The 25,634-nt window shown below is 38.5% G+C and overlaps 1 long non-coding RNA gene across 2 annotated transcripts in view; it reads left to right on the forward strand.

The window, feature by feature from the left end:
- Positions 1–22,698, forward strand: part of LOC104140849 (uncharacterized) — a 34,651-nt gene extending 11,953 nt beyond the window's left edge. For both annotated transcript variants that reach the window (XR_011143255.1, XR_693402.2), the window contains exons 3-4: positions 17,815–18,058; positions 18,977–22,698. This is a non-coding gene — a long non-coding RNA (uncharacterized lncRNA). The remainder of the gene's footprint in view (positions 1–17,814; positions 18,059–18,976) is intronic.
- The last annotated feature ends 2,936 nt before the right edge of the window (positions 22,699–25,634 follow it).

Genomic DNA, 25,634 nt, shown 5'->3' on the forward strand with positions numbered 1-25,634 from the left:
ATGAGGTATTAAAAAGCTGCAATGCACTCTATTCTGTATTAGTATTAATGATACCTTTGGAACTGTGATGACTTTGGTAAGTATTGTGCATTACTGAATGATGGCTCTTTCTAGCCTAGAAAGGTACTCTGTCTCAGCAGGTTTGTGGAGACAGTGGAGGCCCCTAGAATATTCTGAAGTTGCGAATTCTAAATTCATACAAAATAACCTATATATCATATCATCATTAAAGTTGAGACAGTAAGACCCTCTACGGGCACCTTGAACTTTCTTTGTCCATGCAGGAAATTATTAGATATTATCCTGGCTTTGTTCTGGAGATTCTTCATTGCTATTCGCTCTCAGAGTTAGTGGATGAGAATCCATGCAAGTAGCAGTAGGGACAGCAAAATCATAATGTTTTAGTACATTCTCTTATATACTCACTGCAAAGGCCTAAAATTCATTTATTATCACTCAGAAGCAGCAGTTCAGGTAAATGCATGACTAATATCTTCATGGCAAAAAAAGAAAGGGGTATCTTACACATACAGCAAATAGAGATGATACTAACAGCAACATTCTGTGCAAAAGGATTTAGGAAAGAGGAATTATCTATCAAAAAGAAACTCAAAGACATGCCATCTTTGGCATGTCGTCTTCTTAACCTGTGTTACAACCTGCTGTATATAGTAAATGTATGTTACATAAACAACAAAACTTCCAGTTTGATTCCACATTCCCTTGTGTTTCTTCTACCATGCTAGCAATACTTAAAAATAATTTTTCTTGTAGCAGGACATGAGTCCGCTCTTGTGCTTTTAACAACACCATCTGAAGTGTTAGTGGTTAAGAGCACAAGAGGTTAGAGACAAAAGGGGAAAAGATTTCATGGGGGGATAGGAAATGTGATGGTTGTCAGGAACTAAAAGTTATGAACAACTCAGCTGCATAATGATCAGTGTGAACAGTGCAATTTCTAGTGGAGAGCTGCTCGCTTTGCAAAACCACTTTTGCACTAGCACTGAGCAGTCATCTTTGACAATCTCAGTTAAGGCAGCAAGGACTTGACTGGAGTGATGGCCAAACTACTCAGTCTCAGGAGCAGCCTCTTCAGGTCAGGTTTGAGAAACACTGGCAGGGCAACATGAGAAACAATCCCTGCTGCTGCCCACGCTGAACCTGTGCTATGAATAGAGAACTTCATTCTCAAGGCTTGTCAATCTGTCACTATGAAAAAATAGAAAAGAAAATTAAAAGGTTATGATGTTCTCTTCTCCAAAAATAGGATTTCAGTCATCCCAGAGGAGTGCTGTGCTTGGATGTTTTCAGTCAGGCTCTGAAGTCTGCCAACATCTCCCCACTGGTACTGAGCTTCCTTTTGGTACTGCTAAAGGTCACAAAGCATCGGGGGAATACCTCTATTTCCATGACCATAAGAAGAGATCCTCAGGTTTAATGTGGAAGCAGAAAGAACTGAAACAATCTTTTTGTTTCTTTGCTGTTGTTGACAACAGTAAAACACTAATGCCTTTTGTTACTCAGCTTTATCTTAAGTCTATCAGCAAAGATCAAAGGTTAGTTCCTAAAGAAAGGATGCTGCCGATTGAACTAATAATTCAGGTAGCTTGGTTTCTTACATTTCTGTGAAGACATGGAAAACAAAGGATCACAGATTGCAAGGGAGAAAAGAATTTGTAGAAAACAGTCTAAGGAAAAAAGATGATGATCCTGTAAACCTTGATTTTTTTTTTTAAACTTGCAAGAGCAAAAAGAAGGGAGTGAATGCCACTAGCTACTTTACATTAGAAAATCCTCTGGTATGAAAGCAGAATAAGGGACTAAATCAGTTCTCAGGGCAAAGTAGAGGACAGTAATGAGAAGTCTGATCCCACAAGGTGCTGAATGCTATGCAGTAGTTTATAAGCATAGAGTGCTCAGCACTTCTGAGGGTCAAGTCTTTAGACTTGACATTTGTGATTCAGTCTCTCTACAGATTAGGATTGATCTTCCCTGTCTCTGCAGGCAAAAAAAATCCCAAGTTTTAACCTTGAAATTGTCATCCAATTTTGGAATGCAGTCAAAGTAGGAGGCAGAATCCCCTTGAGAAGCAAGACAAAAAAAACCTACAGAGATCAGTATTGATGCATTGAATAGAAACAGTGGATTTTGATATAGCAAGGACTTATATATGCAATTTGATTTTTATCCAAAAACTACAAGCAAATGTAATCATTTTTCTCCTGAAATGCAGAATTGCATCCGTCTTTTTTAAAGCAGATACTCAGGACACAGAATCCACTTCCTCAGAAACGTACAACTATTTCAAATTCACTGAAACTGAGGAAAACAAAGACCACAGAACTTCAAATTTTTATGCTTAAGCATAGTTCATGGCAATGTGTTCATTGCCTGCAAAATCTCAGTCTAAAATTATGAAATTCAAAAGAAATGGGAAACCAAGCTGTAACGTACATTATACATAGTAATAGCTGAGGAAAAAAAAAAGTAAGAGGTTCAGCCTAGGAGAAAAAAACATAAGTAGGAACATGAAGAGGCAAGTGTCTTGAAGGAAAGTGAGAGAAAGCTGATTGTTCTATCAGTGCCTATGTTGGTTATACAGTACGCCTACCAGGAATGCATTTTATTATCAAATATTTATTACTTTTGGCAGTCACAGGTGTTCCTACTTCAGAAAGATTATAGCAAATACCCCTAACTGTGTGACATCTGGACACTGTCATCACACTAACAAGAGGTAGCTTTTGCTACTAGACTGCTCTGGCAGATGCATTTTTACTGCCACTGTTCATTTCCTTCCCTGTTAAAATGCAAAACATTAGCTTTTACTTACAACTAGACATAACCTGTTCTTTGCTGCCTCTACACCACAGAGTTAACCAAAACCTTATATACTGTTAGTCCAACCAGAGAAATATTAAACAGGAAGACATTTCACTTGGTTGAACACTGTGTCAGATTCTCAAATAACGTAAATTGAAGTCCATAGAACTATTATGATTGACACTGTTAAGTATTCTTAACATGCTTTCCACAGTTATTAAAAGAACCATTAATAAAAAAGTCAGGAACTAGTAAGATTTCTGGGCAGCTGCAGAGAGAATAAGCTGCTCTGAGGTAAGGCAGAGTCAAGCTGGCCAAACTTATTAAGCAGAAAATATTTTCCATGAAAAAATCTCAGTAAAATGCCTTTGGAACTTAGTGTTTCTGAAACCCTTTGAGCTGTTGACTGAAATTAGTATTTTATCAAGTCCCAAAGATCAACTCCATTCAGCAGCATTCCTAAGGGCCTGTGGAGGCACACACCAGGCACCTCAGGTCTTCCAGGGTCCCTTGTCAGTTGGCTGCTTCTGCTGTCTAGTCAGCCCTGTGCCAACAAACCAGAAAGTCTATAAACTGTTCCCATCTGGGGTCAGTCCGCATGATTTGTTTGCGCTATGCTCCAAAAGCCAGTCTGAGGACTACCAAGTTCCTGAGCCACTAGAGGGAAACAGAGTTGAGAGCCTGAACTTTCACTGGAGTATTTGGGCATCCCAGACCCCTTACAAAATTTGAGGAGTCCTACCCCTTACAAATCCCTGCTCCAGTGGGACTTCTCCAAGGCTACTGGAAGACCACCTCTTTGGTGCAATTTGCGGCTTCCAGAGTGTAAAAGTCCTGAAATCCCTAGCTTCAGCTGGCTGAGGAGCTCCAAAAGGCTGAGGCTTATCAATAAGATCTAAAATGCAAAGCTCGTCTGGCTTCTGGAAAGCAGCCCAACTAGGAGAACAAAAACCCTGGCAGGCCAGGATCTCCCTGAACCTATGAATCCTCATGCTTAGGGATTTAATCTCCAGAATAATCTAATACTACTGACCAAGACCCCTGTGCTCAGATCCACAGGGACTTAAGGCCACCTGTCTGCAGAACACAACAGAACAAGCAAAGGTTACTCAGCCAACTACCAGGAAATCAGATACTCACTGTCACACTCAGTGAGGCCCATAGGACGCAGCATAGTTTTGCAAGGTTGTCTGTTGGCTCAACAGTTTTTTCCCCCCCAGATGAAATCAGGTCAGTTGGGAAGTGATTATGACAGAAGATATGTCTAAGGATTTTTGCAGGAGGTTTTTACTGACTTGTACTTTACTATCCCTTGCTAAAGGAAACTAGAACACATACATTCTGCAAAGAACTCAAAAAGCTATACCAAAAATATATGTAGCAAAATAATCTGTATCACAAATGGGACACTCATCTGAGATACTGAGTTTTACTGTTAACTGGCAGAACAAAAGCAGCATAGATAACGTGCCCAAAATCTACGCAAAAAATCTATCAGAGTGATCTCAACAAGCTCCAGTGAATACAGGACAACGAAACTGTATTAAGTCAGAAAAAAATTATAGGAGAAAGTTTAAACAAAATACCGGTTTGCATGTTACTAAAAATTGCATGTAGGCATTTCTAAAAATGTGATCATCAAGGAGTCAGCAAAACAGCACAGGTCTAGGAAAAATCCAATTTTACATAATGCATTAATATCAATCTATGTCAGATCAGACAACCTATACTCGCAAGGAAATAAATTCTATGTGTAATTTCCCTGATGTTTTTCCCCCTATTAAATTACACAAAGCATTTTTCACTTCTGTAAAGTTCTATAGGAAATTAAAACCTATGATTATCACTTGCCTAATGGCATCAATGTTAAAAATTAAAGGCTTTGAATAATGCCTAGGATGCATCTCAGCCATATTTCAAACTTTCAGAAAATAATCCATTTTTGGCAGATCATCTGACAAGTTCAGAGTTTTTGATCAAGCCTTATATTATGTGTCATCAGTATTCTTTTGTTCATCCCATACCTATCAATTTTATTCATCAAAACCTAGGACCATTTAAAATGTGGAAAAAGTTCAGCATGTTGTATGGGTCATTTATGGAAATCAAGAAGATGATGATTTTGCATTAATATACATAAAAATGACTAGAAATTATGCATCACAAATCCAGATCAGTGTGGGCTTTTTAAACTCCACTGTGTAATACAAAGCATTCTCTCACTGAGGAACAGAAAAATTCAGGTGAAAAAAATATAGTTACAAAATGGAAATCTAGCAACATTGAAGCTATGTAGTATATTAATGTTATTCTCATCACAGCAGGATATTGATAAATAAGACTTACATCTGAATATTAATTTTAAATGCAAAAACTAGCATTTCTACTTCAAATGCAAACTATCAGATGCATGCCGTATTTCTGAGATCTGCTAAAATTTACTGCAGAACAATAACATAACTGACAATTATTTCTTGTCTAAAACGTGAAGCAGAGAACAGTCACCACATTAATGAAAACAAATGCAAACACTATAAAAAGTTATTTTCATGATTTGAGAACAGTTGAAAAAAGATATTTGGAAAGCAAGCTTCTTACTAATTCAGGCTATCACTGTCCATCAGAAAGGGCATCTCTGCAGAGAGCAGTGACTGTTCAGAAACACTGAATAGCACTATAATACAAGAGAAGCTAAACTCATCTTCTTAAAGAATTTGCTATATTGTGAGTTTTGCAGGAAGATCACCCACTGAGCATTCACATTCAGTGTGTTAAAGACAACAACTTATCTGTGTTGGAACAAATTTGTACTTTGAGTGGGTCTTTTTTTAAATCATTTTTACAGCTCAAGTGTATCTTTTATATTCAAATTCCATGCTACCTGTAGTTGTATAGTTCAAATATAAGCCTATCCCTCCCTTTAGCACAGTATTTGCTACTGCCTGTGCCCGAGTTTCCCCATTTTGTGATCCAGTTGCAGAGATTTTACCGCATGACTACAATGCAGAGACTTGCGTGCAGCCGTGAACCAGCACAAAACGAACACAAATTAGGCCTTTCTCACACCTTGCAATTAGGTGAGAATTCTGTATTTATGAAGATTTCCTGAAAGTAAAAGTTGAGCTCCAACTGAAGCTAGAACACCATAATTCACTTGCAATATTCGTCTAGCATTCATTCTGTGGTCTTACTTCTCCCTTTCAAAACACGGTTAAGTTTTTTTTTTTCCTTCCCATTTCTACCTTTGTACTTAGCTCCCTATAATGTTAATAAGCTTGCAATTGGAAAGGGCAGTTAAGATGAAAAGCCAAAACAATCCCATTAAATCAGTCCATTTGGGAAGTTATTTCTCTGTCCCGCATTATTGCCTCTTCCAAGCTTCCACAGCACAATCATCTGCGGTTTTTCCTTGCATGTAACCTGTGCTAGCTTTACCCTCCTGCTTTTTCTTTGGTATCAAAGACAGCCTCCACCACAAAGAAAAAAATGCTTTCTGAAGGCATCAGCCCTTCACTCCTCATCTGCATGGGATAAGCCAGTTGTATGACGAACTGTGAAACGCGCCTTGGAAGCGACAGACCACGTTCCAACGTGGGACAGGCACAGCAGGGCCAAGAGGAAAACAAAACAAGCCAGCTGCCGTGGGCATCAAGTACCAAAGGCAGACAGTTACCTGATTGCTCTTTGAACAGCAAAGCACAACTGCACACACTAAATCCCCTAGCTTCTATCTAGTGGATTGTATAATTGAAATAGGGCTCTTCTCTATAGAAATCTACTGCTTGACCACCGTGCCTACAACACATAATTGAGGTTTTAAAGACCCTCACACCATCTGCACTGATCCCTCCCTTCTTCTCAGCATGCTTAAGATGTAGTGCCATGTTCCCAGGCACGTACATGTCTGAAAGCACAGGAGCCAACAGCCATATCATGGCAGCACAGGGATCACTGGGGTGTAGTTGGATTACAGTGCATAGTGCCACAGCCCTGACATACTGGCAACTTACACCCTGTTTGTTTAAATAAAATGCCTTTCACTTTACAGGTCTGCACTAGAAGTTTAGCTCAAACATTGTCCTTATGCAGAAAGGATCGCCGCTGCAGCAGAGCCTTGGACCGTAATGAGATTGCTAGGGAACTGCAAAAAGTCTTTTGCAATACTGCTATTACCCAAGCACTGCCAAAGTAACTCTGGGCCTTGTCAGAGACTCACACTTGGAACTAGATGGTGACGTGCAGCATTTTAGCAACAACTTACAGGCAGTACCGTGATTGCTAGGGTGTTGCTGTGATTAATTTACTTAAATTTGTGCTGAAGCTGGATGCCAAACAGGTTTTGGAATGAAACTCCGCTGCTTCCAGTTTACATACTAATCTGATTGAGCAGTAAATTGAGATTGTCCTGCCCCCTCGTGGGTGGGAATCTCACAGACCGTGCACAGCCGCGAGGCCAGGGATGTTGCTGATGGTAATCCCGTGTTTCCCATCCAAAATTCCCTGGTTTACTGCAGGGCAAAGTGGATTCAGACTGAAGAATTATCTTAAGTTAACACAGTGAATTAGTAGCACTTCTACTGATTAGTGCTACTCCTTTGAGGGTTTTTTTTTTTTTTTTTTTTTAAATGTGAACATTATTTGCCCTGGTACATCTCCCTCCCTTCCTCTGCATCAAATCTTGCCTATGAACACAAGGCTAAATTCACATAAAACTGTAAAGAGGTCTGAAGTCCTGCTAAAGTCAAAATCAATAGCTTTGCCATTAACATCACTGTGAATGAAGTCAGCACACTGAAATTACTTACTTTTCCTGAAAACATATTTCCCTCAACACTGACTTACTGATTTGGGTTTGCTAAACAATGAAAATCAGAAACCCTACATCCTTTTTTACACCTTACCCCCCAATTGCATAAAATAGTCCTGCTTACAGTAACTAATTGATTGCCCCATATAAGAGAACAAAAGGAAAAACATGAAAAAGCTCTTTCAAGGGACAGTGTAGCGTGATTGCAACACAACTTATTTTCTGCTGTTTACTTCTAAATTTGGCTTTTATATGGAAGCAACGGAGGGAGATCCAATGAAAACACAAACACCTTCTCCTCCATGTTTGATATATTAAAATTCCTAGATCCACAAACACAGGACACAGTTTTATTCTGAATTCACTCCTGCTCATAATATTGCTTCAGTTTGGACTACGTCATATGTAAAATTCACCTTCGTCAGCATATATGATACTGAAGTTGGAATAAAAATTTAAATAGAACTATATTGATATGTTTTTCATCTTGTTTTGTAACAGCAAAATGCATTCACAAAAATTAATTCTGCAGTCTTCTCTACTGGCTCTATTATCTGTATTTATTGAGGCTCTGTTAAAATCAACACCTTCTATCAGAGTAAGAAATTCTGTTTCACTTTTCAGTCATTAAGAACTAGAAAGTGCATAAACCAGAAAGGCTTGATGTACAGATGAAGCTGTCAAGAGCAATGCAAATTCTAACAGAGTAGTCTCTCAAATGTGATAATTACTGTTTATTTTATAGGCTTGCACATGACAATCCCATTATTAAAGCAACTCCTACTTCAGCTTTTATCATTAACCACACTTTTCAATCTCATATCGACCCCAAGCAAAACTGTATTTTCCTGCACAGCAACAAAAAGCCAACACTCATGTTTACTTTACCAGGAGTTATTCTCAAAGCTATTTCTACATTTTAAAAGGTGCCTCATTTCAAAATACCAATGGCATCCATTAGAGATTGAAATTGCCCTTTAGAGTAGAGAGGATAAATCATCATACTGTATCTCATGGAAAAACAGTAGGAGTTTCTAAAGCACTTGGTCCAAGTCCAGCTGATTTCCCATACAGATCAATGAGGGTTTTTTAAACACCAATTTCTAGAGCAATACCAAAACAGGAGAGCTATGTAGCCCCTGCATGCAGAAGTCAGTGCCATTCCACTGGATGGTAACACGGAGGCCCTAGTGCTCCTAAAAATCTGTACCTGGAACAGCTGAAGTCAACCTATGCTTTCATTCAAAGACCACATACTCTCTTCACCAGAATTTGACACAGTTGGATCGCAGTCCATCCTAAATCTCTACACAGTATGTTCTAACTGCAGATCATCTTCCCAGCCACTGCCCATTACTGCTTTATCTTCCTTTATTGTTTATTCTTCCACAAGTATGGAGCGATGAGCTCTCTCAATTTCAGTTTAGCTCTTAATTACTGCATGTGCAGACAGGAGAAACCTACTGCTGCTGCTGCTGCCTAAAAGCCAGAAACACTCGAGCACTAAGCTACACCAAAATACCAAGGGCTAATTCCACTCTTTCCCATACCAATGAAAAAGTATTTATCACATAGTACAGGAGAGGGGAATAAATAATCTCTTGGGGAAAGAAAAACAGGGAAGAAGAAGTGGAAATCCTATGGATTAAGTGAGAGAGAAAGACGAATCAGAGAGGAACAGTAATAGTTAATAACAGTAGAAGAGGACAGGCTGGATCCAGTGGAAAGCAAGGAAAATATTCAAGAGCAGAAAAGTCAGAGAAGCCAGTCTACAGACCACTCTTAAGCTTTAAAAGGAAGAGAGGTGAGATCAGAAGCCTTTAGAGAGTTTTACAGACTTTAAGACCTGTGAAATAGATGGGTTTTTTTCCCCCTCCAATAGCATTATACCTATCTTTGTTACATGGATGGTAGATTTTTGATCATATATGCATTGAGAGATGCAGTGCTGTGGCAAAGCACACTAGCAAAGCATCACAATGTGATATGTTTGGCAGAGAGCATAGGATTTAGGGGATTTCTCACCTTGAGAGAAGAATTTCTCTTGAAAACCAGCTGACTGGAAACATTGAGATCCTTCTGAGACTCTAAAAGGCTGCACATATATACCATAAACACTAACCCTAGGATTCAGGCAGGCTATTTCCTCATTCAGTTTTTTCCTTAGTAGGACAATGTCAGTCTTGAGGACTCCACCTTCTATTTGTTTTTTATTTTAGCATGCATGCACAACTGCAGGCTTCCTTTGTGTGTCAAACTGCGCGCACACAGTCACATTCTCCTGCCATACTCTCTCCTTCAGTCTTACAATTTTGTTAAATGTACCAGTATTTGTGTATGTTCAGATTTTCTCATAACAATTGAGTTTCTGAACAAAGGAGCAATAGTGAATACAAAAGACCCACACCTCAAGTTAAAAAAGGAAACATCCTTCAAAATTTTGCTACAAAAACATGGATGCTAACATGCTCAGTTTTTGCCCGTAAGAGGGGAGATGAACAAAGTAGTCAAACATCACTGGTTGAATTCTGTTCGTTTCCTTCTTTTTATGGATTTTTCTGCTGCACTTGTTTTGATATGCTTTTAGTCTAGTCAATTTCACTGCTTTTTTTTTTGTAATTGAAAGTCATACTAGAATTTTAACAATGTTAATTTTTGGTGAAATAACACTTTTTTGTCTCAATTACTATAATTATATTCAATGCACTCCTTTATTGCAGCCTATTGTCCAGATGACTCTGCTGAAGAAATAGAAAAGCTAATATAATATACAAGGATGAAAATTACCAGTAGATCTGATTGTTTAAGTGACTGAAGATTATTTTTCTAGACAGATACAATGCAGTAACCTCAAAACTAGCAGCTCCATTCTCTAATACTGAAAGGAGAGATTTGTAAATCTTTAAGAAGCAACTTTGATGTTTAGGTTTTCGTATTCCTTTGATCAGAAATTAGCTGGCAAAATGCAGAAAAAAGGATCATTTACTGATACACAACGATCTTCAAGAACAGGGGAAAAAACTAAAATATAAAGTGTATTGGTGACTGTAGCTGAAATGGAACTCAATTTTAAGCATGAATGAGTAGAACACTAATCTATAATTTCACCTGAAACATTTCCTAAATTATCTTTTTTTATTTAACTGAAGGGAATATGATAAACAGGTCTCAAATGAGCATTGGCATGTTCTACTATGAATTTCATTATACCATTGAATTCTAATGCTTCAGGAGAGGTGTCACACAGAACTTAGTTAATAGTCACCAAAAATGGCAACTGTAACAAAATTCAGAATAGGATATAACATCCATCTCTTACTGCATCTGTCAGATTGCCATGTCAAATACTTTAGAGTCTTAAGAGTAACACAGAAATGGCAAAAAGATATCCCTTACAGTCTCAATTCTGCATTTCTTACTCAATTTAAATAGTATTCTTTGGATCTTTTTTTTTTATTTTTTATTTTAGAAACAAGACATTCCACCCTACAATAACCATAGTGGGAGAGAAATTGCAGCTATTTTACCTGGACATAAAAATGGGATGTGACTTCCTGAGATCCACTTTAAGGGGTATAATGAATTGACACTTTATGACTGTGTGTCATGTTAAGTCTTTTTCCTGTGTTACAGTAGAAGTATCTCCACAGACGGCAGGCACACAGCACACACTGCATGCAAGCATATAACATACCAAGCAACTGTATAGTCCAAGGAACTGAAGGCTGGGTTATACCAATTTTTCTAAAATATTTCCACCTTATTTTATATTATCCTTTGCATTCAATAAGGACATACATGAATAACAGAAAGGTATTTTATATAATTACTTATAGCTACATTATAAGATACATGAACAAGGAGAAAGAATTGGAAAATATCGTGAAGAAAAAATTGGTTTTCCTTTCTTTGGAAGGTCTGACTGCAATTTTTGCTACATCATTTCTATCATAAAACAAAGAAAAAGCTGTATCCCTTTCTTACTTCACAACTCTCATGAGGCTTACTTCATTACAGTTGGTAAAGCCATAACGTCTTGGATGAAAGCTGCTAAAGAAGTGTAAATAATTTCTTTTCTAAAAATAATTTTAACCTTAGTTTTACTTCAAAAAGGTCTTGTGACCACCTTGTGGAACCTGATAGATTGAGAATTGAGGTTTACTTTCCCTATCTAAGGCGAAATTTGGGGCTCTGCTATAATTAGTGCTGAAGGTGTCAAAAACGTCACAGATTTTAGTGTGAATCCTCATCTAAATACGGCGTCTGTAGCTACACTCGGGACAACATCAAGGACAGCGCTTCCATACTCTTACCCACTCACCACTCTTGGCCAAGCTCTCCCTGTGGCGCACGCTACCACTTCCCGTATCCTCCTCATTCTTCTACTAGCAGAAAAATTAGTCAGGATAGACTGGAAAGCAAAGAAAATCTGACCATCTCAAAACCTCCACACTCAATCCTCCATTCAGGTAACGCGGGGATGGAAGCTAAACTGTAAGGCTTTAGCTCTCCAGACTCAGTTGTGGCACAGAGCATTTGAGAGACAGTAACAGAAGCTGCTGCTACTATTTTTTTTCCCCCCTTTTCTTTTTTTCTGTCTTTTGGATTCACTCTGAACTTTTTGAACACAACGGCAGCTTCAGCTAAGCTTCCAGTAGCTGTGGAGAACAGTTACTGATGCTTATTCACTTTGACAAGTCTACCAGTGAAATAGCAGAGAAGCAACTAGACTCCAAAACCAAAATCACTTCTCACTCCAAACAATTTATTTCCTTCTCCTAGTCAATAAAATATAGAGGAAACATAGCGATGCGCAGCCATGTGGCAGTGCGGAACCTGTACCATACACTGCAACACCTATTAAGACCAATGATCTTGTTATGCTGGGTTTATGATTAAAAAAATTTTTTTAAGGGTGTCAGTGTGGACTCTTTTACATACTGCATATTCTTTTGCCTTGAAAGGTTTAAGAAAATTATTCCATCCATCTTTGATACGGATCTGTAAAGCACGTTAGCTCCAATATTTACATTTTGCAAATTATGTTATTTTGTCAAGTGCATCTCATAGTCTGAGCTGAGGAATTTTGCCCCCCACATCATCTTGCTAGCTTGATATCCAACTTCATATAGCATGACAAGGTAACATTTTTATGAACAAGCCTACTGTCTGTGATCTGCCTTCATATGAAATTAGTTTCTTCCCAAATGCCTGTTATTCCAGTTGTTAAATTACTTTAAGTCACGCTCCAAGGCATATATAGTATACTACAATCAAACAGGAACAACACTTTGCATATTATTAAATGCCAAATTCTTTCTGCCACTCTAGAAGCAGAACTGCAGCCAGAAATGTGTGCTTTCTATGCTTCTTTGCAATTCCAATTGCCAAGTGAACACAGGCTGGGGAAGCAGTGCTGCCAAGTGTCAGTGCTGCGTTAATATTGTTATTATTCTCTGGGAATAAAGTATATAACGCTATTTTCTCCAAAGGCATTATTGATACCAAGGATTAGCACTACAATTTGTATAATTATTGCAGTGCCCACAGGCCTTCATGTCATCAAATATTTATACAGCACAGAATAGTTGAGACCAAATGATTTTAAAGGTCTTCCTAGACCTTCAGAAGCATAAGAGAAGTGATCTGATCAGTAACTAATTCAAAGAAAAAGCATAACAATACTATGTCAGGATGCTTGAGAGAGATAGTCATCTCGCAATAACCTTGAAATCTCTTCACGTTACTTTTTAAAAATCATTAAAGGCCTTCAGCTTTTGGACTTTTTTCCCCTCCTAAGAACCCATCCATTTTTGTTTTAATATCCAGTAACCTCTTGCCACTTTGCATGACCTGTCCTCCAGTGTCCAGGGTTTGCTTTTCCTGCTTTAGGGCTCCATCCTATAAATATCTGTTACAGGTTGCAGGAATTAATGCCAAGGTAGCCAGTCGATATTATCTGGTATCAGCAAAGCATTCAGTGACAACACAGGGTGGCATTTTTTGGTTTGTTTGTTTTTTAATAGCAGCAGCAGGATGGTCTACGAAAAATACTGGTTCATTCTGACGTATACAATGTAAAACGCTACTAAACTGTAGAAAGACATCAGTGCACTGTGCTCCAAACCCTACATAAAACCCCTTCCCCCCCCCCCCCCCAAACACATACACAAGCAAATCTACCATTTATTTTCTGAGATACAACGTAGCATCTTTACCTTTCCCAAGACTCTGCAAACAAGACAGGCTTCTGGAGCAAGCATATATACAGGGTACAAAATTAAGCAGCATCAGTCACATGCCTTCTTGGGATGGCTGTTCAATGCCATCTAGGCCTAACTATGAGCACCTTGCTCCAGTATGGATTACACCAACCTCACCAGAAGTCCTCAAATTTACCAGCAGGAGCACAGGCTCCAGAGTCTGGGCCATATACAGCTTTATGGCTTCAGAATCAATGCTGAATTCAGTAGTAAATTTACGTGCAAGAAGAGACTCATACAAGCTATTAAATATAGCTATATGAGTACTTTTGAGGATTACCCTTGATTCATCTTTTCATTTTTCTCTATATTTCAGTTAATTCTGAAGAAAACTGTACAGAACCTTAACAGAAAAAAATAGGTTTCAAATTGCAATATGTTTACTACTGCTTAGTGGATGTCAAACTGCTACAACATGAAAGTCTCTGTTAATTGACTAAATTATCATCAATATAAGCTGCCTTGACATCTAACGACATTTGACAAAGAACACTAAATTACACAGTATTCCTCTAATGATAATGCCCTTGAAACACAGCCATTTTATTTGGCTTCTCAGATTATAACAGGAAAGAAGGAAGAATATATGCTGGTCTCAGAGTAGCTGGTATTGCTAATTTTTAAGTACGTATCACTAAGAACTAAGTTACTGTTAAGCTAGGAAGTACCAAATGCTGCTCAAGTCCAAGAAGCAGCCCTCGCGCCTTCCCCAGTGGTGAGAGGAAACAGACAGGAAACAGACTTCTAAAAGCAAGCGAGCATTGAGCAAGAGTAAAATCCAAAGCATTGCTAGAGAAGAGGCTAATGACACTTCAGGTACTATATTAACTTTTAGTATTTGAGCGATACCCATAAAACCCAAACCTCTGGAAGTACCACTAATGACAATCTTTCAATTCCTCAAACTGAAGAACAAGGTCACTATCACAGAACACAGGTCAGAAACAGCCAAAAAATTAAATTCCTCTAAAATGGCATAAGCCTTTTAACTTTTCACACAAATATCACTGTTTAATCTGCTATCTCACATGACACCATGGCTAAAAACATACCCTCGCAGTGCTAGCCTAAGTACTAGTGAGTTGGGATTAGACAGAGAGCAACCGCAACATCCAGAAACCAATGATAAGTCATTCATCATATAATGCATGTTTAATAAATAGACATCTGGCCAGCTGCAGGAATATGGTGCAATAGCTAAGTCTTAATAACTAATCCAGCCCACTTCTACTTCAGTCTCTAAACAAAGATTTATATTTAGGATGGTTTGTTTAAATAGATAATACTGAAAAGACCAAAAGCAGGATCTAATAAGTAACACTTCAATGAAGACACAAAGTAATTAGCAAGTCAGCAAGATACTATGCAACTACACATTGTTTTAATTTCAACATCATAGGGAAAACAGTGTAATCATGGGTAGGATGTTAGCAACACCTTGCATTGAAGTTGCCAACACCTCTCTCTCTCTCTTTCAGCGGTTTTTATTTGGTCCCCCACCATAATGAATACAGACATTACTTCTAGCATTTTCCACCAAGGTAATAGGATGTTATTTTAAAATATCTACAGTGCTCTGAAGAATCGATCCTTTCTTTCTGCAGTTGGAAAAGGTTCATGCATTTAAAAAATAGTAATCCAATACAGCATATGCCGCATTGTGTTTTAAACTAACTTTTTTCCCCCACATAAAAAAGGCCGTTTACTCAGCACAAAATTCTGGAACTGGAAACATTGTAATGGAACTGCTGTTATGTTCTTGCAAAAAAATAATACATTGAGAAAACACAAGGAGGCAGGTGGTGCATGATCCCTCTTCTAACCTCTTCTAGGGTTCGGTTCCTACCCCAAAACACATCAGGATTTTCAGGAGTAATTCTTTTGAAAATGATCGTTGAAAGTTGCTTTGGAAAGGGTATAACTAGGATAAATTTCCTGTGTCCAATAAGGTCAAAGTTAACGCTAGCAGAGAACCTCGCTCAAGATTTCAGACACCCAAGTATATTCCATGTCAGAACATTGAGATGATTGATTTTAGTTAAACGTCTGAACCTACCACTCAGAAGTGTCTCATATATACACAGTCCAACTAAATTACATTACTAAAAGCAGCTACTAAGTAAGGAGAGGATCACTAGTTTCTAACTCAATTCTCCTGTAAGCTTGTCTTAACCAAAGCTGTATCTCAGTAATTGCAAATGACTTCACTGTCATTAACATTACTAAACTTCATTGAGAAAGCAGTCTGCAAGGACATTAAAATAAAATCAACTTTGCACAATTAAAAGACAACTCTTGTCTTTAAGGCATTGTAATACTAATTAACAACAATTGCTTTCTGGTTGAGGATTTCTCTTGGCTGTAAATCAGGGAAGATGCATTTTGAGCAACAGCAGACAAATTCAGCCAGATATGGCTTTTGGGGGAAGAGCAGGAAAAAAATAAAACCAAAGGCTGGTAAACAATTCAGCTCAAGGAAAAAGTACTGAAGTACAGACCGTGCTCATGCAGGAGACAATATTTAGACAAAACATTTTATGCCATGTAGTAACAATTAGGGAAGAAAGCTGAATTTCAGAACAGTGAGTCATCATCAGCAGTTAGCATTCTAGTTTTGTATGAAGTCTTCCCTCACGGATTGCAATTTTGGCTTCCACTTACTGCATTTTTACTTGTGTGTCAAGCTCTCTGCCCTCTCCATAACTGATGCCGAGCTGCATGTAGAACAAATGCAGAGAGCGGCTAGCAATCAGCATGCTCAGGAAAATAATATATGCTGCAGTTTCACTAATCAAAGTTGCTCACTTATTCTCTTGGGACAGAAAGATAGTAGTTTTACATTTTTATATGGGAAAACGTATTGCCATTATTTGAAAGTTTTTTTGCTCAAATTCGGAATCCTGCTTTAAATTCCCCCCCTTTCCCCCACACCATCCCCAATCACAAAAAACTTTATCCTGCTTCAGGAACAGCTACAACCTCCAGGCTCCCCAACTTTCCTAAGGTATCTTTTGCCTATTAAGAAATAATAATGACTATGTAAAAGAGCAAAGGGACACCTATGGAAACACATTGCACCAAACAGCCAAGCTAGCAGAGAGAATGATCAGTTAGAGATATAAGTATACAGTGATAAGGCCAAGCAAGTCCTGGGTGAACAGTAATCTTAATCTGGACTGTAAAGGAAAGTACCAGCCCAGACAAATGAGAGCTTTGGAATGAGGTTTATAGTGAACATTACCCAAACCAATTTTATGATGAGTGATTTTATGATCATTACAATTATTAAATCTTTACTCAAATTACTTTTTTAAATGCAGAAAGAAATTAGGGAATTTTAGAAAAGTAATGGGTTAATATTCAGTATGTTTACTTGGAGATGTACAATTTTAGTAACTCTGATTAAGGGGATACAGTAGAGCTCTCTGACTAACAAGCAAAGCACTAATCCTTTGCACTATGCTATCATTTTAAGATATGCATTACATTATGTTCCAACTAATCTGCTATGACTTCAGCAGGGTGACCCCCCCCAACTCTTAACATAGATAAGGATCAATTATTAATGGAAAAAATGAAGACGGCAAATCCTAATAAATACCGGTAGCTACATAGCTGGTTTTAGATCTCTTAAATCGAAGGCAGACAACACACTAATCTTATTTGCATTAAAGAAGAGCAAAAACAGAGTCAGGAAAATGGGGTTACAACATAGCACGTTGCCAAAGAACGGATGTTTGACCATTTTCAGTCCTTAATAACAGCATTTAATACTACCAACTGCATGTTATTTTAGAAAAATGAACCTTTTTGGAATGGTGGTGAAGTAATAGAAATGTTTATCTAGCCGAGGCCATAAAACCTCTAGGAGATTGACTTGGCTTAAATTCTAGTATTATTTACTTATTTTGGCAATACTAGTTTCAGTTGGATGCCGAAGCAAACGTCAGCACATACACAGCACAGGCCTGAAGCTAGGGCCCCAGTGCCTTTTGGAGCAGACACCACCGCCTCGTCTTCCAGAGTGGTTTGTTACTATCCTTCACCACTGCCATGAAACACTTCAGATGATCAAAGCCTAACAGACAACTGCCTAAACATGGAGACAACATCCTGAGGGAGGGCCAACTGCCACACTGCTGCAACTTGGATATGTTACAGTCTGGTAGGTGGACAGCCAGACACGGCAGCAAAACGTATGGGGTTGGGGGTCTTACAACTGCAATGTGATTACATGCCTGTTGTACCAGCGTGGAAGTGAGTCAACTAAACTTGGGGGGTGGGGGGGGGGGGAGGGAAACAGCGCCCAGGAGAAGGTCACCAAGGGCAGAACTTGCACAATCTTGAAATAGTGATCAGGGAGATGGTTAAAACTGACCCAAACAGGAAGGAACTGCATGTCATCGGCCAGCCCAACCAGTATAAATGGCCCCTGCTATTGGTATAAGGAGAAGACTGCCTTAATACTCCAGCAGAAATATTTAAGATATAGTTCAGTGTAGAGGGAAAACAGGATTTTATGTACCTTATCAGGTCTTCGTAAAGAGGACTGACCCTTTCTCAGATCCTGGCTGCCAGCAGTTTCAGCCATGTCAGCCTGTCTGTTCCTTTGCCCTGGAAGGATCCTTCTGCCCTCCATCAGGACTCTGAGAAGCTTTTTTTTTATTTTTTTTTAAACCATCTCATGCAGAATTGGGATAGAGTCAGCTCAAGGCTTACTAGAGTTTTAAACAAAATTTTCATTTTTCTGCCTAGAGTCCTGCAGGTGAAAAAGCAAAACAACACTTTCCTGAAAAAATTAGAATGACATTTGGGAATGGAAGGAGAATGGAAGAGGGGAGTTTAACAGGATTTTAGAGGGTGAAGTAAAGACAGGAACAGGAGAAGTCAGGGGATTGAAGCAGGGTTTTTCCTGTTCTTCCTCAGCCTACTTTTCTCCTCAAATTCCCCTCCTTTCCCCCCATTCCCTGGGGATTTTGAACTCCTCTCCTCTCCATTCAACTTGCTTTCTGTCCTACAATTGTCCACCCCCCTCCCCAAACCTCTGCAAAAGAAATAGCTTTTTTCTCTCCTCCTTACACAGTGCATCATCTTTCCCAGCTCCCAAAGAAAGAAGTCGCAAGAGCTATGGCCTCCTCTTCCTTCAGAGAGTTAGAGGAAAAGAGTTTGGAAGACAGATGTACAATCAGAGCAGCAGCCCAAGAAGAATGAATTTTTCTAATTCATAACTGTGGTGAAGGAAACAGCCAATGCTGGGAGAAGCAGCAGCAGAAGAGCTGAGGTGGAAGCAGCCAACTCCAGCCTCTTCATACATGAGCAAATACTGTCTCCCATCCTTCACTGCAGCATATTCTGCTTGTGCTTTGAGCCTGTTCTGAATAACTCCTGGCTTCTCTTGCTCTGCACCAAGCAACGACATTTCTTAAGACTCTGCTAGTTCCTAATGATGTGGAATATATAACGTGTCACAGCTACATGCAGTTAAGCAATATGCAAAAGAGAAAATGCTAAGGTTTGAAAGAAAATCCTGTCTTAGCATACTATTAGACTAATCATGTGAAAATGTTTATTTGCTATGAAGTCACAGTTATTAAACACATTGGTCCATGCTGCAGTGTTACAATACTCTTCCATGCTGCTACAAGATTTAAGGTTATGTTAAAAAGATACATTCAGCTAATGAAATTAATGACCTTTAATACTCCCTTGAAGTATAGGTTTTCAGCACAAATTTGCTTCATTATCACAGTCCTATAAGCCTTGTGACACATAATGGTCACTGATCCTATCCAGAATACAGTGAAACATGGCAAAAGTTTAATTGTACATGCATCCACATTTTAAAGCAAATAAGGCAGTCTCCGAGGCTATTAATAACAGATGTCTTTCATAATTAAAGGGATAATGTCCAAAGATTACCTGGAAAGTGTTTTAATTAAATTTAGTAAATTATTGAAGTCGTCATTATGTGGAAATTCAGTGAAAATTGGGTGCTCAATTTTGCAAGGGTACAACAACAACAGCAAGTTTTCCCCAACGTTTGTGTTATACACATAGAGGTCCAATATGCATGCTGAAGCACCTGACTTGGTACAAGTTATGAGTTTTCTTCATTTACTTAACATGCACTGTGGTTTCAGGAAACGGACCTAGCAAGCCTGGTGCGCTGCAGTATGCACTGTATTTTTTCCTCCTGAAACACAAGGCTTCTTTAAAATCTCATCCAAAAAGCCTAACTTTGCATTTGGATAGGAGAGAAGAGAGCTGGTCTCTTGGATGCAACTCCACACAGCTCCATTCACATAAAAAGTCATCTCAATGAGTTTATAAAAAATATATTCACATAAAATAGTGTCAGCACTGGATAACATTTTCTATGGACACTAGTTTTGTGAATGGGTAGAGAGAGGCACAGAAGCGTTCAATGACTTCTCTTGAATGCGTTGGCAGCACAAGAGCAAATGCATTCCAGGAATTCTCTCTAACAATGTATTGCAATAGTAAAGGTTAGCAGGGTCTTTGGATGGAAATAAGTGGCTCTGGCAAGTAGTTAACATAACTAATTATGAGAACACATCTTGTCTAGACAGAAGAAGGATTAAGACCATCCATTACTGAATAAGAACATACTCTTTTTGTCTACCTTGTCAGTTTTAAATTATTCAGAGCAGTAGTACATGACGTCAGACTGCATTTCTATGTTTCTGCTCTCTGGGTTGCTATCACATCCATTCATATCCACTCCAGGCCATTCACAGACTGAAAAAGGTCAGTCAAAAAGCAAGTTTAAGAAAACAGTTACATGGATATAGCTTCTAAAAGAACCAAGGTAAAATCCTTGAGTGAACAGCAACAGCTTTTATACCCCATTGTTCACCAGAAGCCTAAAATTAGATACCTAGGCAGTCCCCCCTGCCTTAGGAGGCAGTAAATGTCCATGTTTTTGCGCTATTAGCATGGCCAAGTAATAAGAAAGGCTTCAGAAAAGGAATACTGTGCATGCCTAGTTGCAGTACAGTGAGTCATGGAACCCACAGATGAAGAGATTTACTGTGCTTGCTAGAGAACCCCCAAGGTAAAAAAGGTAAATTTAAGAGGCAGCAAAGTTGCATGAAGGACAGCTGGTGCCAGAGCTGGCTTAGGGGCAAGGGAGGGAAAAATAACTCTACAAAAGATGCAATTGTAACAGGAAAAACTTATGTAATGGTTGAAATGAATACATGATTAACAGGAAGTTATTTACTGATTTCGTATCTCAAGACTAGTTGAAATTAGAATACACAAAAAGCACAAGGAGGGATATGAGCTCTTTTTAATATGTCGTTCAGTACATTACACAACAGAACAGGGTTTTTTTTTTTTTTGAGAACATTTTACCAAAGAACAGAACAGGTAGTGACATAACTCACTACTTGGCTTCCTGGGCAAAACTGAATTTACTGATCTTTGAGAAAAGCGTGCAACATTTGGGTTTAACCATAAAAACTCTGGAAAGTCCAAATTCTAATGTGGCATAAAATCCAGGCCAGAGCCAGAACTTCTGGTTAATGCCCAGCTGGAGGCAAAGCAGCCACTAGCTCTCTGAAGCATTCCCAGGCTCCAGCCTGCCATTGCCCCTACACGTGCTTATTCTGCTACAGAAAATAAAACCAAGCAAAGCTGCTAAGCTTTTGTTCTAGGACCTGAGTATTTTATATCCAAAGTTGTGCTGTACAAGAATCAGCAAGGAATAAGCTTTAAATGCTTCTAGAATAGAACTAAGAGGGAAGAAACAGGTTTACATGCAAAACTGGTATTTTTAATTCAGCTATTGTCAGGGCCCTCAGTGCACCAACAGGCCTTAACAGCCCCAAGCAGCCTCACCTGGGGCCTCTCCCACACCCTTACTCATATCACTTCCCCCTTACAAATTAAAATCACTGCTCCTGCAATCATGGGCAAAGGTTAGACTGTCAAAGCTGGTTGGATAAATACAATTTGTTTCATGACACCAGAGTTTATCACATGACTTTCACCTCCAAAGCACATACCTCCTACGGAGTCAAAAGCTGAAGCTGAGATACACCACAGACATGAACATATATCTAAATGCAGTGTCTGAAGTATTATTGATTTTTATAGCCAGTCAGAATACTTTCAATAAAATTGCTGTTTTTACTGGGTTTTGACCAGCTCTTTTGACTCAATTTATAAGAATGTCTTTGCATTTCAAAAAAGGTTTAGTGGGGAGAAGAGGAAGAATCCTTCAGAAAACAGCCTGTGTTAAAACCACTGCAATCGTAAGCAAGCAGTGCAAATAGAACTGACCATGCTGAAACCACCTACCTCTTTATAGTTTGTCTGCTCCAGTCTTAAAAATACCGAAACTTTAAAACTGTCCTTCTCCACCAACCCAGCAGATTATTTTCCTTTTGTAACTAGACTTGCATGGAAAATTCTTACAAGCATTTTTCACCTTTTTGCTACTCAGGCTTCTGCTCATACATTACTAACAGCAGCAACTTAAGAATTTCAACCAGTTTGAACTAATCTCCTGTGTCTATGTGCACTATATTTGCTGCTTTTTCAATAGCTGGATACTAATTAGCAGTTATGACTTAATATTTACTTAATACAGTCTATTACAGCAAAATGAGTTAGGATCTTTATTTATCTGAACACAAAAAACATGATATTGTACATTCAATCACTGAATATATTTGCTGCATTTGTATTATATTGGTTGTCTTAGGATCCTACTGTATTTTCCTCACGCTGGGATAATGAGTCTTCTAAATTGCTATCTGCAATAAATTTCTTGTGAAATTGTTCAGTTTTCTTTTTCCTCTCTTTCATTTTCCATTCTGAATAGAGAACCCTATAGTGAGACAGAGATTACAAAGAAAAACAATTCAGAGAACACAAATCACTAGAGTGCTTGGAAGAGGACAAAACTGACAGGTTCAAGGATTACAAATGCACCAATTGGTCATTTCAGCTGTATTCACACCAGGTCTTTTTCCAAAATACATTTGATAAGTTTGTCAATAATGTCATTAGCTTCCACAGTTTTTTTGCTTCTCTCTGGGTCTGAATCTGGCTGCTAGGTCCTATTGATGCACTTTTTCAGAAGCACACCATCCATTCCACACCAGTGATCCAACTTTCCGGTTTAAATTTTTTGCTTCTCTAGGAAGACACTGTCTCCTGAGAGTTTCTTCTCCTCCCCCATATAGGACCCTTTCCTTGAATCTTTGGCAGTTAACTCCTCCTCAAAGTTGCATCAAAGCAAATGAACGTGGGTTTTACTTTGCCAAATTGTGTCTTTTTTCTGTGAGAGTCATCTCAAGGAGTAGAAGGCACAGTGCAGATCTCTGGAGGAAGAAATGAGAAACCTTCTATAATCTTCTCCCTTCCATACTTAGGTGATGACAAGATCAATCAACAAAATATTCAGTGGGGGGGGGAGGGGAGGGAGGAGAAGAAAATAAACGGAGAGCAATCCTGTGGAATGGGACTAAGTGCAAAGACCTGATGCGTATTTAAAAGTCTGATATTAAATAAAAAAATGTTCTGTCAAAGATGAAACAAAAAGCAGCCCCGAGAATTTTACTTTCCTGGCCTGCTCACCCACTGGAACCTCTTACAACAATACCAGGTGTCACAGAATCTGTGGATTTACAGTAAACCGTTTCATTTAGTCCATACTTCTTTCAAAGATAACTTATCCAAATCAGCTTTGCAGCAGAACATTGGTCTTAACTGCAGAAGGGAAACATGTAAAACACAAGCAGGCCCTCCCACCACCTTTTTTCCTTCTTTTCTTTATTGCAACAATAAACCATTGACTTCCATTGAACTACTGATGGTATTGATGCATTAGTTACTTTCACAAGCATATTTTTTGTGCTTTGCACTGACACAGTAAGATCAGTATCAGGGTAAAGCGTGCTAGAATTGAGGAACTACTTTCAGGGTCTTTATGTATTTTGGTGTTTCCACTCCTGGAAGAAACAAATCGATATAATCCCCTATAGAATGAGGAAGCCTACACAGTAATGTAGACATGTAACACGAGGAAGCCTCCTTGAAGTCATCACTCCTCTTTTCTACCTGTCCTAACCCGTGCTTCATCAGCACAGACTATCAGTGTCCATTTCCTTCCCAAATATATTCATGCACATCTACTCAATCACTTTAAAGTCCAAAAGTTAGTTTCTATAATCCTGCAGCTTAAAAGGATTCAAGCGTTGTGGACCACACCTTTGATGAACAAGTTATGATGTCTCAAAGGCCAAAGTTGCATTAATTTATACCAGTTTGATCATTTTCATCTGTGAGGATGTTTGATTTAAAGAAAATGCAGAAAGCTCATGCTATATAAATCTAGCTGGCTGATGAAAAAGATGATCCACGTTCGTTTACTGAAACTTGCCACTCTTGCCTCAGATGCATCAACTGAACTCCCTTTCCCATGTCTAATATAGCTGTTTATTTTTAATCTCCACCCCCCCCCCCCCACCCTGGGCTCTGTGGTTTTGAGGCAGCTGCATGGCATACTGAACAGAATTGCACCAGCTGCATCATACCACAAGAACATAAGACTCCAACTGAGATGCATTTCTTTATTATGAAGCACATCATTTGTGAAGGTGTAAATACTATTGACATAGCATTTGTGCAATTTTCTTTCAACTTGGTTTCTTGTCCATCTTTCTAATAGTAAAGTTGGAATTTAGGAAGTGTACCAGCTATTGTTAAGATTAGTCATAAATCTTGGATACTTGATTGGAATCACAGCAGTACTCTGAAGGCTTCCGATCCTTCATTTAACAGAGCCATGCATCACCAGTGATATTGTTATCCTTTAAAACATACTATCCTAACTTCATCATGAAGGATGAATAAACCACCTGCCTCTTTCTCCTTCAGTAACAGTTTCTAAACAAGTTCTTTAAGGATGCTACTGCAGTACTTGTAGGAAGGAAAAGTAGCTCATTAGACATAACTAATGACATCTCCTGATGACATCAAATATATACCACAAATAGAGTTGCTACTATAGTGAACAAAATATCCCAACTGTATGAACTCAATTTTTTTTTTCCAGAAAGTTCAGTTAATAAAAACTCTTGAGCTTTGTTCACTTGATCAAATTGACTGTTGAATACGAAATGATTTGTGCTAAAAGGCAGAAATGATCCCTAATCTTCCTCCTTCTTTCATAGCATACTTTACAAGCTAATTGCCAACAAAAACTTATTTGGTGATGTTTTAATGTAGCCTATCTCAACCAATACAAACGTCGCTCACAGATGTTTTTTCTGCCTTGTTAGCTTTTTCCCCACAGCTTCACCATTAACAGGCAATGCACAAAATGGAGTGTAATACCCCAATTTCAGTAGATGTTGTTTTGCCAGTAGCGTTTTTGATATAGACTGTTCAGGTTATGAAACTCCATCTTTTGCTTCAGAAAGAAGAAATTGAACACAAGAAAATCTCTGAAGATAGAAAGGTTCAAATGTATTGGCCTTGCAAACATGCAAAAGGGAATCAATTTAATGATGAGACTTGTACATCTATGAATCTTCTGAATACTAATCAATTTTACTATAAAAAAACTATAGCACTGGCTGCCAAATCACCAATGAGGGAATCTGTGCTGTATGAAACACTCCATATATCTTTCATTATTGACTGACTTTTAGTCCACTACATTTACTGGGTGATGTGACTAAGAATCCCATACCGCTCTGGAGATC

Source organism: Struthio camelus, chromosome 10 (genome assembly GCF_040807025.1).
Source record: "Struthio camelus isolate bStrCam1 chromosome 10, bStrCam1.hap1, whole genome shotgun sequence".
NCBI lineage: Eukaryota > Metazoa > Chordata > Aves > Struthioniformes > Struthionidae > Struthio > Struthio camelus.